The sequence below is a fragment of the Octopus bimaculoides genome, chromosome 5 (assembly GCF_046866305.1).
Source record: "Octopus bimaculoides isolate indiv1 chromosome 5, ASM4686630v1, whole genome shotgun sequence".
NCBI lineage: Eukaryota > Metazoa > Mollusca > Cephalopoda > Octopoda > Octopodidae > Octopus > Octopus bimaculoides.
The window spans coordinates 61343548-61359011 of record NC_142932.1 but is presented as its reverse complement, the minus strand read 5'-3'; positions in this window follow the sequence as shown (position 1 = coordinate 61359011).

Genomic DNA, 15464 nt, shown 5'->3' with positions numbered 1-15464 from the left:
AGCTTATTTTCGTTGTAAAAAAGCGTTGTTGCGTCAAAAGCATAGTTTATTTGGTGGATAGGTAATAAGCAGCTTTCTCTATTATAATACACATGTGACTAATTCGGAGAAATATTACATTCATTATTCACACATCGTCACTCTCGTGCTGCAACACTTTGTAATTTTGGTTCAAATTGAAAGTGTGAAACTGTTTTCATTTTGTAATGAAACCTGGTCGCTGTAGGGAAGTGTATTTGAAATAACTACAGATGGTTATTGAGATAACGTAGAAAATTTGTAAATGAAAATAAAGTTTATTTGACACGTGCAATTGATTTGATTGTTCTGGAAGGCGGCGAGCTGGTGGGATCGTTAGCAAGCCGGGCAAAAATGCTTGAGCGGTATTTCACCTGTCTTTACGTTCCGAGTTCAAATGGCGACGGAGTCAACTTTGCCCTTTATCCTTTTGGGCTCGATAAATTAAGTACCATGAGACACTGAGGTCGACATTTCAGGCCTTGTGCCTATAGTAGTGAGTATTTGATTGTTCTGGTCTTAACATCAGTTGGTAAGAATAGAAGATATTTGACGACACCCTTTCCTTTGTAATTTTCTATTCTATTGCAGGTTCATTCCGAGGAATATTGAAATGATACCCATCTTGTCCATTTCGCATAATAAGAGTATACTGGAGGGCATCATAAGAGGGACATGTCTGTGAAACACGTTTAAGGTTGTAATCCCGAATACGAATGCGAATATCAGGATTTTCAATGGGGTCATCAACTATAAAGATGGCTACTTCATTAGATGTGAGCTCATTAAAGCAGCGTTAAATATTCTTTACTATAGTTTACTATAGACGTAACAAACCCAGACACACACACACACACACACACACACACACACAGAATTGATAATATTGAAAACAGCAAAACGTACACACACAAAATTCAAGCGAAACGAAATGCAGCCAATATAGGTGCAAAACATAATTTTCGTAGCATAGTTATGCTATAAAAAAGTGGCAAGTCATAAATTTAGCAGAAGTTATTTTGCGTCACCAATGTAAGAAAGTACATAACGTCAGCATTTATTTGGAACATGTATTAAATGTTATAAAATTCACGATTGAATGAATGTCACGTTGACGAAAGTGAAAGTCCAAGAAAATTCAGAAGCCATAATTCAATTCTTCATACAAAAATAATTTACTTTACAATATTTCAACGAACCGTGAACAAACTCTATAAGAAGGAAGGTGCTGTTGTGAACGTTAATTTAAAATATTTGCTGAAGGATGAATGTAGCAAGATATAAATTAATTTGACATTACTATATATTTTTGAGCTGTGTAACGTTATAGTCTGTAGAATAAATACTAGCTAACGCAGTAAAAAGGTTGTGTGACGTTGATATTCACAGTGAGGAAAAATACAAGGACTGTTACAAAAAGCATTATCTTGAAACTTGTTAGTACGAGTGGAATAAAATTTCTGTAATTATTCTGAAAGAGCTGCTGAGGCTTTCTACTACGCCAAGTTCAGGAATTTGTTATAATAACCAGAATAATATTTTTTCAGATATATTTGCGAGTTTTGAGAGTGGTGTTAATTCAGCCAAATTTTCATGTTGGAAGTACTTGAAAGTGAATGTTTGTTTGAAATCCAGGCCACAAGTAAACTTTCACTATCGGCTCGTTTCATTGTTGGTGGGTGGAGTTGCATACATAAACTAAGAGAGAGAGAGAGAGAGAGAGAGAGAGAGAGAGAGAGAGAGAGAGAGAGACACACACGTACATTAACGCACACCTGAAGCGTATCTCTGTCCCTGTGTGTATTTGACTGTCTTTAGATGTGTGTATGTGTGTCAGCCGTCACAAATATGTATGTATGCTGACAGACACATACACCGTCAAACACATATTTTCTCGGTCATCGGGCTAACGTAGGTAACGAACATGCGAACACACTCATATAGAAAATGTGACATCATCGTCGTTATAGAGGTGATATAAAATGTCGTTTACGATAGGTGACTAAACGAAAAATGATAATGTTAAATTTTTGTAATGCAAATATGGGAATAAAAATATTGTTTAGTTGGTATCCAAAAGCTTACTGAATCTTTTGGTACCCTTTACGTCAAAATCGGCTACTCGGTTTTGGAATGGATTAGGAACATACGCATGCACACACACATACAAACTGTCTTTTATAGTTATATATATGTGTATGTGTGTGTGTGTATGTATATATGTCAGTGTGTCAATGTTTGTCCCCCAACCATCTCTTGACAACCGTTGTTGGTGTATTTACGTCACGTAACATAGTGGTTCGGCTAAATATATCGATAGGATAAGTACTAGGCTTATAAAAGATAAGTTCTGGGGTCGACTAAAGGCGGTGTTCCAGCATGGCCGCAGTCAAATGACTGAAACAATTAAATGAATATAAAAATAAAAGAATATATATGTATGTGTGCGCGCGTGTATATGTATGTATGTATGTATGTATGCATGGAAATGAAATGAGTTAAAGTAAATTAAATATTTTCTAAATATAATTAATGTCATGCGTAATATCTGTCGCTTTAGTTTACCGTTTTCCGTTACAGAGATATCATGTACGTCCATTCATAGCTATTCCAACGTATTTAAAAATATATATTTTGACCACTCAGGCTGTCCAAGCAAATACAATTCCGCTTAAAGCAAGCAATCGCTCAGAACGTTCTAAAATAGATCTTTTGTTTGCATTTTATACTGTTGAAAGGTGAAGCTCCGCGAAAACTCATTCTGCTAAAATGAAACATGTTCTGTTCTTTAAAGAATGGAAATTCTGAAACATTCACGAGAACACGATCAATCGTTTGTTTCAAATAATATTTTGCATATCATATTCATAGATCACGAATATCTATTTGTGTGTGAATATGTAACGATGTCAGTATATATATATATATATATATATATATATATATATATATATATATATATATATATATATATATATATATATATATATATATATATAAATTATATACGTATATGTATACACAAACAAACACACACATATACAGATACACACAAATATACAGGGTTCGATGTATATATTCTCGCTTAACTACAAGAAAATGAAAATAAGACTGACATCTCATTTTTAACAGATATAATTATGAAAATTACACAAAAATATCTTGAAATACTAGAGTGAATGTATTCAATAAATTCGTCATTAGCTTCAATCCCGCCTTCAGACGACTTCGGAATCTCCTGGAGCTCTTCTGGACAACCTTCTTGTTTAAGTTGGTGAATGCTGCCATAATCCCTGCCTTCCGTTCATCTTTAGTGCTACAAGTAGTTTTCTGGGTCTCTGGACTGCGGCTCACACATAACGATCAAGGAGATTGCAGTCTGGAGAGTTAGTTGGACAAATGTTAGGATTGATGTGGTCGCAGATCTTATCTGACAGCCATGATTGGGTTCACATACTTGTGTGGCATTGTGCAGACTCGTGTTGCCACACACAGGTTCTTCAAGCAGTTACCCTCTGAACTCAGGGTAGCACGTCCACCTCCAGGCACCTGATGTAAGCTTCTGTGTCGAGTTAGAGGCCGTGTGAGAAGATGAATGAAGTCAAAACGTCGCCATCAGTAGTGATCACTCTAAACACCATGATGCTGAATGGATGGTTGACTTTTATCACTCTCGGTACATGTCCTTAGAATGACACCGAAACACTCTGAAATATTCGTATTGGTTCTTCCGGCGCGAATACGAAGCAGTACATGTCGTTTCCAAATTTCTAGAAGAGTGAATTGTGTCGTGTTACTGTTGTTTTTCACAGACGTTGCCCAACTGACTCTACTATACTGTATTGTCGACAAAATAATAAAGAAAAAACAATGTGCATGCACGAAATGAAAAATATAAATGGCAACAATTTACTCATCTTAGCTTGTGTATAGACATTAGCTTGAGCATATCTTTATGTGCATGTTTATATGTTCAATTTCGACATCTCCCTTTTTTCTCATTTATATTCATCTACACGTACGATAGGCATTACAGATACAAGTATATGCATATTCACAAAATATAGACATAAATAAATTCAAGCTTTATCATTCCATCCTCTCTGTATCTCCCTAATTGTCTTTCTCTCTAAACTTCTCTCTGGTTTTCTCCCTTTTCTCTTTCTTCGTCTTTTCACGTACATGCACAAGAACACAGATCCAAGCTCACATACATAAGCACATATGAATATGAAATGAAATTCCTTGTGTCACTGTATATCATTGTGATTCATCCGTTTTAAATATTTATTTGAATTTTCTATTCCTACCTACCTCAGTTACTTACAAGACGTGAAATTTATTGAAATATATTTTTTCCTTTACATATTCACATAGATGGAGTAGATAACTCTACCAACTTTTATTAATATGATTTGCACGGCATTTTTTGCATTTTATTAAACCGTTGTTAAGATAGAGAATTAAAGACTTCCAGAATACGGTTTTAGTATAATGGTCGAAATGAATTAAAGAAGGAATGTAAAAGATTGAGATTTCTATCCGATTGAAAAATGCGGGAGCGAAATAGAAGTATTTATGCATTGGAGACTAGGTAGAGGATAAGAAAGCGAAATGCGTACAATGCTGATACATACATACATACATACATACATATATACATACTTACATTCATCGCTATTTACTATATAATCTAGTTATTATAGGTTTACTATTAATACCGATACAGATGTACATAGATTTATGTGTTTCTTGTAGTTTAATTTTAAAGATAGTGTTTAATCCTGCCTATATTTACATTGAATGAATGCGGTTATAAAGCTTTCAGATTTATATTATACTATGGAAGACTAGGTAATATTTTATGAATGATTTAAAGGTTTGGTCGCTGTTTAAGTACATATATAGGAGTTAGTTATAGGTTTACTTATTGAATATATTTACCGATACTGTTGTACATAGTGTAAATGTGTTTGGAATTAATGGTTTCTTTGGTATGTTTCTTGCTAAACAACACTTATTTTATTGGTGTTGACACCGCCGGATTGAATGATACTGACAAACTGTCGAAGCCATAATGATATCCGTGGGACAGCTGGTGATGGAGGTATGTTTAATTGTTGGTATGCCTGTTTTTGTACATGTGGAATAGTATTATAACACATCCTTTTCATACGTACATACACACATACACACACACATATGATTATAAGGAGAAAATTATTTTTTCTAATGCATATACTTCTCTTTGAAATGCTCAAGATATTCATACTTGTGGCGAAAGAATAATGTAGAAGTATGAATGAGAGTTAGGCAAATCCAGTTCCCATATATATCTATTCAGTCCTAGACACAGCATGTTTGAATTTCTCTAAAAGCATATTTAATACATAGACATACTAAAAATATATAAATATATAAAAATATAGTGAGTGATCAATGCGTTAAAAAGATACATATAAAAAATATAAATTTATAGATATATACATTAAAATTATATTGATAAAATAAATACATATATAGGTCGACTTACAGATTATAAAACGAAATCATGAAAAGTGTTTAAGAGTCTACGAGGTAAAAAGTTTGGGTGTTTATAATCCAGTTAATAATCCTACGGCTGTCTCTGGGGGTCCGGTTGTCCAGTCATATAACATATTTACATCTATTATTGGACCTCTTTTATCATAGAAAAATAAATTTCTAAAAAGGCTCACATGTACTGCGTTTGTCTAATGGGAATTACCTACTGAGTATTTTTATAGAGCTATATGCAAAAGAACAGGGGGAGTGAAAGTGTGTTTGAGTGGTTGGCAGAGGAGATACAATGCATGATAATATAAAGCCACTTATGCCTCTATAGGTAGAGGTAAGAGGAGGGCAGTATTATTTTGCATTTCAGAAAAAGTTTCAATGGATAAAATTTATTTAATATTCATGAATTGTGTAGACGGAGAATAATTAATGATTCTTTTAAGCATAGTTTGCATTTGCCTATCTTTGTATTATAAGAGGGATCTTCATTTGCTCTGGATCATTGTATATTTTCTGATTTAAGATCATGTATGTATGTGGCTAACGATGTCAAGAATTTGAATTTTGTCTTAGTGAAAGAATTTAAGTGTGCTCGATAACGACGCTTAAAATCTATGGTACTGCTTATAAAGTTCTTTGCTTGGTCTTTTCCTGGTGTTTCTACATTTATAAACCACATTTATAAACGTCATTTATAAACCACATTTTTACAGAGACAAAAGCCCTGAAGCGGGCATGCATTAAGTATACGACAATTATTGGTTTTCCTTTTTGTTCTATTTTTTAAATTCTGTATTCAAACTTTCCGAGTATCATAGATACCACTCTATCTTTGTTTGACAAATCATCAGTCAAATTGTCTTAATTACCACACCAAGCTTACGATCTATAATAACGTCTATTAATAGACATAAAATCCAACTTCACGATCATACACACCTAGACCCTTGTACAGCACCCTTTACTAGTCCCCCAAAATAGCAACAACACAACCAATATAAATAGTAGATCAAAACGGAAATCCTGTAAGTGTTGTATACCTAATGCATGCCCGCTCGAAGGCTTTTGTCTGCGTAAAAATGTGGCTTATAAATGTCGTGTAGAAACACAAAGTAAACATCAACATCAACCAAAGACATATATACGCACTACCATAGATTTGTTCTGCTATGTCAGATGCCTTGCAACGCATATTATCTTCCACACTTCTCTTTAAAAAGAGACGGGTCCTCTCAGAAGGCCCTGGTTGAATGGGTTAGGTGATGTGAACGCCTTCTCCTCTCTGGTGAATAACACTATCACTCTATTAATTGTAGAAAGCGGGATCACAACGTTTTCTACAATTTTACACTGACGATGTCTATCTTCCGAATGACCCACAGCACGGTCTCTAATAAATTTAGACAGTTTCAAGGCTTCACTTGTACATAGCATGATTAAACAGTCACATATAGAGCCTGAAGCATTAAAATGTCAATCAATAGAAATATAAACCTTAACAACTTAGAATTAAAAAAAAAAAAAAATCAAACGATGTTGCATGGAGGGTCTATTTAATTCTGTCATGTATGTATGTATATGTCTGTATGTCTGTATATGTATATATATATATATATATATATATATATATATATATAAAAGAAGGTTTGAAAATGCAATTTTAAAGATGTTTATTCACTAGACCGGTTTCACTTTCTAGAAAAAGATTGTCAAAAGTAAAATGTAAAGCTTTGTATAAGCTTTGAATCAAAGTCCTAACATCATCCCAACATTACAAAATCTAGTCAAATATATAGAGACAACAATACTTCAAAAGAAGGACACTACAGACAGTTACTCAATTAAAAACATTCTTAACAACATCTGGATAAAAAATCTTACAGCACGGAAACTTGCTTTCTGGAACTTCATAAAAAAATAATAACAAAGCAAACATTTATGAAAAATAGCTCAACTCCACTCCAATTATCCTACCCAAAAAACATCAAATAAAACCCATCCAAAATGAACCAAAAAACTCAAGGAATATATGACTTTCGAAAAATTCAAAACAGAAATAGAACTGTTACTATTTCCGTAGTGTTCAAGTACAATGGACATTTCCTTTCCTCTAATTCTCTTTCTTTCTTTTATTCTTTTGGAGGCTTGGTAGTAGGTATTGGCAGTCCTAAAAGAATATTTGATACGAATTCTTAGATTTGATTGTTTAAGCTGCAGTAGCCGAGGAGGGAGGCGAAAAAGAAGAAGAAGAAGAAGAAGAAGAAGAAGAAGAAGAAGAAGAAGAAGAAGAAGAAGAAGAAGAAGAAGAAGAAGAAGAAGAAGAGGGAGTAGGAAAAGAAGAGAAAGAATAAGAAAATACGGGAGTGGTATAACAGAAGTAGGATGTTGGTGGAATCCGCTTAAATGGTCAAGTGATCTGTTGTGGTTGTAATGGTAGTGTTTGGAATGGTTCTGAATAAATTCATGCGTGGTGAATCTTGTGAAACTATCGTTTTAAATATTTGCGTGGGTAATATTCTAAGGACCATGTAGTAGTGTCATTTGTGTTGGACGCATTCAAATGAGGTGTATATTTTGTGATAAAATATGACACTTTGCTGATGCGTTGATTATAGGCTGCATGGTCCCTGAATTTATAGCGGGGAAAAAATTTCTGAAGCCGGGTTGTTTGTTAGTGCACGAATGATTATGTGTTCGCCGAGTGCTATTCTTCTGTATTTCCGAATTTTGATCTGGGATCTATGAAGGGTCATCCTTTGAAGTAAACTAATTTTGGTTTGGCCTATGTATTGTTCTCGACACTCTGAGCAAGTTAATACATATATTTGGTTTTCCGAAGCACATGTGAAGTTGTTTTTCACTGTAAAACGTTGACTCTGATTGAAAGAGTACTCCGATCACTCGATTAGGTAGACGCATATACCACAGTTAGGTCTGCCGCATTTATTTTTACTGGCGGCTTCAGTGTTGTTGAGTGTACTTGAGCTTGTGTTGGAAGACTTTTCATAGATTTGGGTTGTCTTTTGCTCTTTATGATGGTGTGCCTTTGGAGGATTAATTTCATTCTGTGGTCCCTTTTTAGTAACGGAATGTTCTGGAGGATGGTGTCGAAAGCTTCATTGTTAAGGGGGTTGTGTTTAGACATGCATGGTAGGGCTTTTGGTTGTAAATACTTCTTTGGTTTGGGATGTCTGAGTTCGTGGATGTTGAGTTGTAGGGCACGTTGAAAGCCTATACCAATTAGAGATTGTGTGTAGTACCTGGTAATGAGTGTATCCCTTAGTTCATATAGTCGTGTGTCCCTGGTGTCTCTATTACTTTTTGCTAGGTTGAAGGGGATATTTTTTCTAAAGTGTCTGGGGTGGCATGAGTTGCACGGTAGATATTACTTGGTGTCCGTTGGCTTATAGTATATATCTGTTTCTATTTTGTTGTTGCATGTCTTAACGAGGATGTCGAGGAAGGGAAGTTGTTGATGGCTATAGTCCATCATAAATTGAATGTTTCTATCAAGTCCATTTATAAGTGCTTGAAATTCTTTAAATCTCTCCACACTTTCAAGTCAAAGTATGAAACAATCATCCAGATACCTTTTCCAATTATTTTTTATGTAGGGGCAGAATGGGTTGCCGTATTTTTCTAGTACCTTACGATAAAGACTAATTTCTAGATATCCCATGACTAGGTTAACAAAGGAGGGGGCAATTCTCGTACCCATCGCAGTCCCCGATTTTTGACGATAGAAGTTGTCTTTGAAGACAAACAAATAATTCTCCAAGATGAAGTTTAATCCTTCTAGCACGAATTCTTTTTTGATGAGAAGTAGGAGCTTATTGGAGTAAGAACTGAATAGCCAGAATTGAATTGTCTCTATTCGTAGGTGGTGGGGGATATTACAATAGAGGTTGACTACATCGAAGGATTCTAGTAGGGTGTCTTTCTTATTGTTTTATGGAGGCGATTAAGCATATGTAGGTTGTCCTTTTTGTAGGTTTTGATATGCTTGAGGAATTGTTTTAAGAGGGTATCTAAAAAGTTACTGAGGCGGTGGTTTTCGCATGCGGGACCTACTATTATGGGTCTTAATTTGAGGTCATTGGGAGTAATGACATTGATTGTTATTTCTGTAGCTATCTTGCATGCGTTACGTATTTTCTCACGTTTGTGTATCTTAGGAATTGGCTGAATTTAATTTTGAAGTTCGTAATATAAACATATTCTTTGTCGGTGACCCCCTTCTCTGTATGGGTTTAACATAGGTTTTAGGTTTCTAATTATTTTCTGCTGACTGTATTGCTGGACCTTTTCTTAATATGTTGTATCTTCTAATATGGATAGTACTAGAGTTGGGTAATTCATGATGTATTCACAGAAATGGTCAGGAATTTTGTTCTTACCTTTTTAAGGGGTGTAGTTACTTCTCACACACACACACACAAACACATTTACGTGTATGTGTATATATATTACAAACCCATTCACACCGATATATATATTTAGAAATCGTGGAAACATTAAAAAAAAAAACATTTAATTTAATTTTTCAACAATTTAATTTTTTTCAGGCTCTACACTAAGTGGAAGAGTCGCAAAGACTGAAACGGGTACTAAAATATTCTTCGTGATAACATTATTTTAGCATTTTCTATCTTGTCTTATTTTGTTTATATATATGTATACATACATATATATATATATATATATATATATATATATATATATATATATATATATATACACACACACACATATATATACATATATATATATATACATATATATATACATATATATATATATATATATATATATATATATATATATATATATATATACACGTATATATACATATATATATATATATACATATATATATACATATATATATATATATATATATATATATATATATATATATATATATATATGTATATATATATATATATATATATATATATATATATATACTTATTTACCTACATATATACATGTATATATGCTTATTTAGCAACATATATGTATATGTATATACATATATATATATATTTACTTACATACATACATACATATATGTATATATGTATATATATATATATATGTATATATATATATATATATATATATATATATATATATATATATATATATATATATATATATATATATATATATAAAATTATAATACAGGGTATCAAGAGATACCACCACGCTGAAAAAATAGCAGTCAAATCCTGACTCCAAAACCACAATAAATGTCCGTAAGGCACGATTAGCGTGCCTTGCGGACATTTATTGTGGTTTTGGAGTCAGGATTTGACTGCTATTTTTTCAGCGTGGTGGTATCTCTTGATACCCTGTATTATAATTTTAAATAATTATTACCTTTGATGGGTTTTTATTCCCATGCTGACCACTTGATAAGATCAATATTTTAAATACCGATCTTATCCTTATATATATATATATATATATATATATATTTTTGTAAAAAAGAAGTTTGAAAACGCCAATATATAAAAAATGAATTTTAATTTAAAATTTTGCCAGATATATTTTATACATGTTTCTGTTCTTGTAAAAACGAATCTTATCAAAAATACATATGAAATTAAATGAAGAGTTCATAATTGTTCCTTACTGGTGTCAATAGTCCACGTGGGTGCATTTTTTGTTGGTTGTAGTAGTATAGTGACCCTGTTGGTAATAGTAAATCGCAGTTCCCTCTGTCCGTGTCAGTAGCAGTAGTTAATTGGTTGTAGTGGTAGGGGTGGAAGCAGCACAATCAGCAGCACAAGCAGCAGCAGCAGCAGCAGCAGCAGCAGCAGAGGCAGCAGCAGCAGTAGTAGTGACCATTATAACAGTAGCAGTAGTAGTAGCAGCAACAGCAGCAGCAGTAGTAGTAGTAGTAGTAGTGATAGTAGTAGCAGTGATTGTTAGTAGTGACCTTAATAGTATTAGTAGTAGTGACCGTAATAACTAATATATGATTTTAATGTTACTGTCTCAGGGTATTTAAACTTGGCCCGAATTTTCTAATAAACTGAAGCTCTTTGTTTTGACGTTGGGTGAAAGTTGTGTTGTATATATATATATATATATATATATATACTACAGCTAAGCCCGGTTTCATCCGGTCAGAGAACGACGCGAAGAGAGAAACGAAGACATAAAAAAGAGGAAGAAGTGGATACGAAGTGGTGTTTGGGCGACGGATCTTGGTAGAAAAATAAGAATGTCATGGTGAGTTAGTAAGGAGAGCAAAGCAAGACTGGACTTACGTGGGCTGGCAAGACGATGAAAAAATTACGGAGTTGAAATTGGAGCAGTTGAAGTTGCCGTTGTTATCATTGGAGTGCCTATAGGTAGACAACATTCTTGGCAATAATACAACCCCCAGTGACCCCCACTTGGATCAATAACAAAATGCAACTTCCCATAATACTACACAGATTACCACATATACTAGGGGTGATAGCCCCACTCAATCCGATACTGACACTGATTATACCTTCAGTTCTTCTATACTGATAACGGACCATATGAACTTCACCTCTCCAGCATTAAACCCCAACCGTAGAGCAGGTAAGACAACTTACAATTGTCAGGTATCTCAACCATCCTTGGCGACCACAATCACTCAATACTTAATAGATTCTCAGATGTAATATTCTCTTGTGAACAAATGTTTTAGTCATCATTCACCCATTTTATTAAATCTATGCAATCTCACAACTATAACTTTCTTTAATTATAATTTACCATGAGGTACGAATAGATGGGCGTAACAACTAACCACCCTTTCTACTAAAGTCTTCTTTCTTATGTTTACATTTTCAAATTCCTCTAACCGACTACGTTCCACCTCCCCCACAGCCCCCTCATTCTCACAAATGATATTCTTCTCCATTCTCTCCTTTCTCCTCTTCCACCAAAAGCACTTACAATTACCCCACTCAATTAGATACTAACGTATCAACCTCTCCCTCCCTCTCTATTCAGATGTCTCTCTATTCAATTTCATACATCTCTGCTTAGTTCAGTACTCCCCCTCCATTACCTACTCACCTTCATTATTGTACTAACTACTGATATCTTGACCACCGACTCACCCCCTACTCTGTCCACCTCCCTCTACCTTCTTTGATACCTTTCTACAAACCATAGTAATCTCCCTCCGTCACTGAATTAGACACTTTCCCTCCTTCAAATAATTGCTATTCCTTTTCTCACCAACTCAACTTCAAATAATTCTATAACTATTATCCCAAAAGTTTACACAAGCTATATACAAACCAAACTGACCACCCTTCAATTACTGTGTATCCGACCCCTCCCATTTATCAACCCTACTCTCGACCTCTAATACTACCTTCCTTGATTCCTCATTATTAATCCCTCCCACTTCTTGAAATAGCTCACTTATCACTTCTCACCATTCCCTGTCTTAACACTCGCTACAACCGCACCGACACTCCTACATCTCCCCTTTAATACGGCTAGATATCCATATTTAATCATTCCATCTTTGAACTTCTTAGCATTAAGATCTGAAATGTATGATCTTTCCTAACCAAATGATGAAGGCTCGTCTTATCCATTGCTGGTTGCTTCCATTACGGCAGCACATCTACAAACACTGATGAATCGCAGAGCCATCAGAAAGAGCTGTTGGACTTACATCATCTTTCTGCCACCCCTTTAACTTTGTCGATTGTAGTCTGTGTATGTTGGATCAATTAATATAAATATCTGTTTATTCACCATCTGAGAATCTCCACCTTTTTTTTTCTCTCGTTTTGCATGTATACATATATACACATATTGTTTTTCATACCCAAACTTATATTTAATTCATCTAGTTTGTTTATCCGCATATTTGCCACATATATTTATGTATATATGCATATGTTTCTCTCTTTATGCGTCTCAATGATCCCGCCACTGCTTGGTAACCAGTGTTGATTTGAACACGTCCACGTGAAAGAGTGGTTTAGCAAAAGAGACCGATACAATAACACCTAAAGAAAAGAAATACTGAGGCGATTTATTCGACTGAACACTTCAAGGTGGTGCCTGAGTATGGCTACTCTTCAATGACTGAAACAAGTAAATGTTAAAGACTGTGTGTGTGTGTGTGTGTGTGTGTGTGTGTGTGTGTGTGTGTGTGTGTGTGTGTGTGTGTGTATGTGTGTGTGTATGTGTGTGTGTGTGTGTGTGTGTTTGTATGCTTGTGTGTGTGCATGAGACCTTGCGTGCGTTTGCAAAAATTGTTGAGGTATTTATCGTGGTTTCTTCTTGTATCTTCAAGAAACAATACATCTATGAGATTAAAAGTGTTGTTTTCTAAAAGAGTGGATATAATATTCTCATTTTTCGTGTTTCAAATGTATCAAACATAACGCCCAAATATACTTCCTTATTAGAATGTATTATAATATAATACATGCTTTGAAATTCAGCAAGGAATGTAATATAGTGCGTAGGATTTAATTGCTGTAATTTGAAGTGATTTTTGTACACATGCACGCACGCTCGCACACATACACACACACACATGCGCACATGTGCATGAGTGTATATGTACAGGTGTGTGTGTGTGTGTGTGTGTGTGTGTGTGTGTATACCGGTGCGTGTGAATGTGTATCTATGTGTGTATATGGACGTGTATACGTAACTGTGTGAGTTTTTGTTTTCTAATACAGAAGAACAATTTCAAATAGAATCTGACAAGAGCTACAAAGAACTAATTCATGCGGAATCAGCTTCTGTATTTCTTATTGTCTTATAATCAAAAACAAAGATCCAGTGAAGCCAAAGCATTGAAAATGATCCTGCATTAATATTCAGTCACGGTATACGGAGGATTATAAAAGAGATGATGGGGAAATGAATGTTTTAAAGATCTTTAATAAGACTAAAAAGCTAGAAATTGTTTGATGCGTCAAAAGATGTAGAGAAATATTTAGAATTATTGTGTACTCTTCGCATAAAATTTGTTGCTGTGTAGCATCTGTTCATCGTAGTAACAGTGAAATAATGTGCAGAGAATTCTATAATGTATTGTGCTTTTTGAAGAATACAAATATATTTCTTCAGCTTTATTTGTACGACTTATTGAATTAGCTTCCTATTTTTATAATTTTAACCATTTGAAAAACTTTGCCTACTTCAGTTGATCACTAGAGGGAAGAAATAAAACTCCAAAACTGAGAAAAGTGTTAGGGTACTAATCCCTCCACTTGATGCATGTGAATATAAGGCTATGCTAGTTCAAGGGAGGCAACATGTTAGTATGATTACATATATGTATTCATGAGACATTTCATATGTTCATATACTGTGTATGCGTATATTTTATGTATCTATATGCGTATACATGCCCACATGTATGTATGTGTGTATGTATGTATGTATGTATGTATGTATGTATGCATGCATGCATGCATGTATGTATGTATGTAATATATGTATGTGTATGCATGTGCGTGTGTGTCTAGGCACAAGGCCCGAAATTCCTGGAGAGAGGGCCAGTTGATTAGAGTCGCCCCCAGTACGCAACGGGTACTTAATTTATCGACCTGGAAGGATGAAAGGCAAAGTCGACATCGGCAGGATTTGAACTTAGATCATAAAGGCAGACGAAAAACCGTTAAGTATTTCGCCCGGCGCGCTAACTTTTCTTTATATATATATATATATAATTACATAACGATGTCAATATATACTTTAACCATATAACACAAGCCTTCTGTAATTTTTTCACTCTTTTTTATCTTTCATATATATATATAATACAAAGAATATATATGCATGTATACACACATATATATACATACTTACATCTACATGTGTATATACATGCATATCAAGGTACAGGGCGTTAGAAAAATGAACTACAGACAACGGAACGA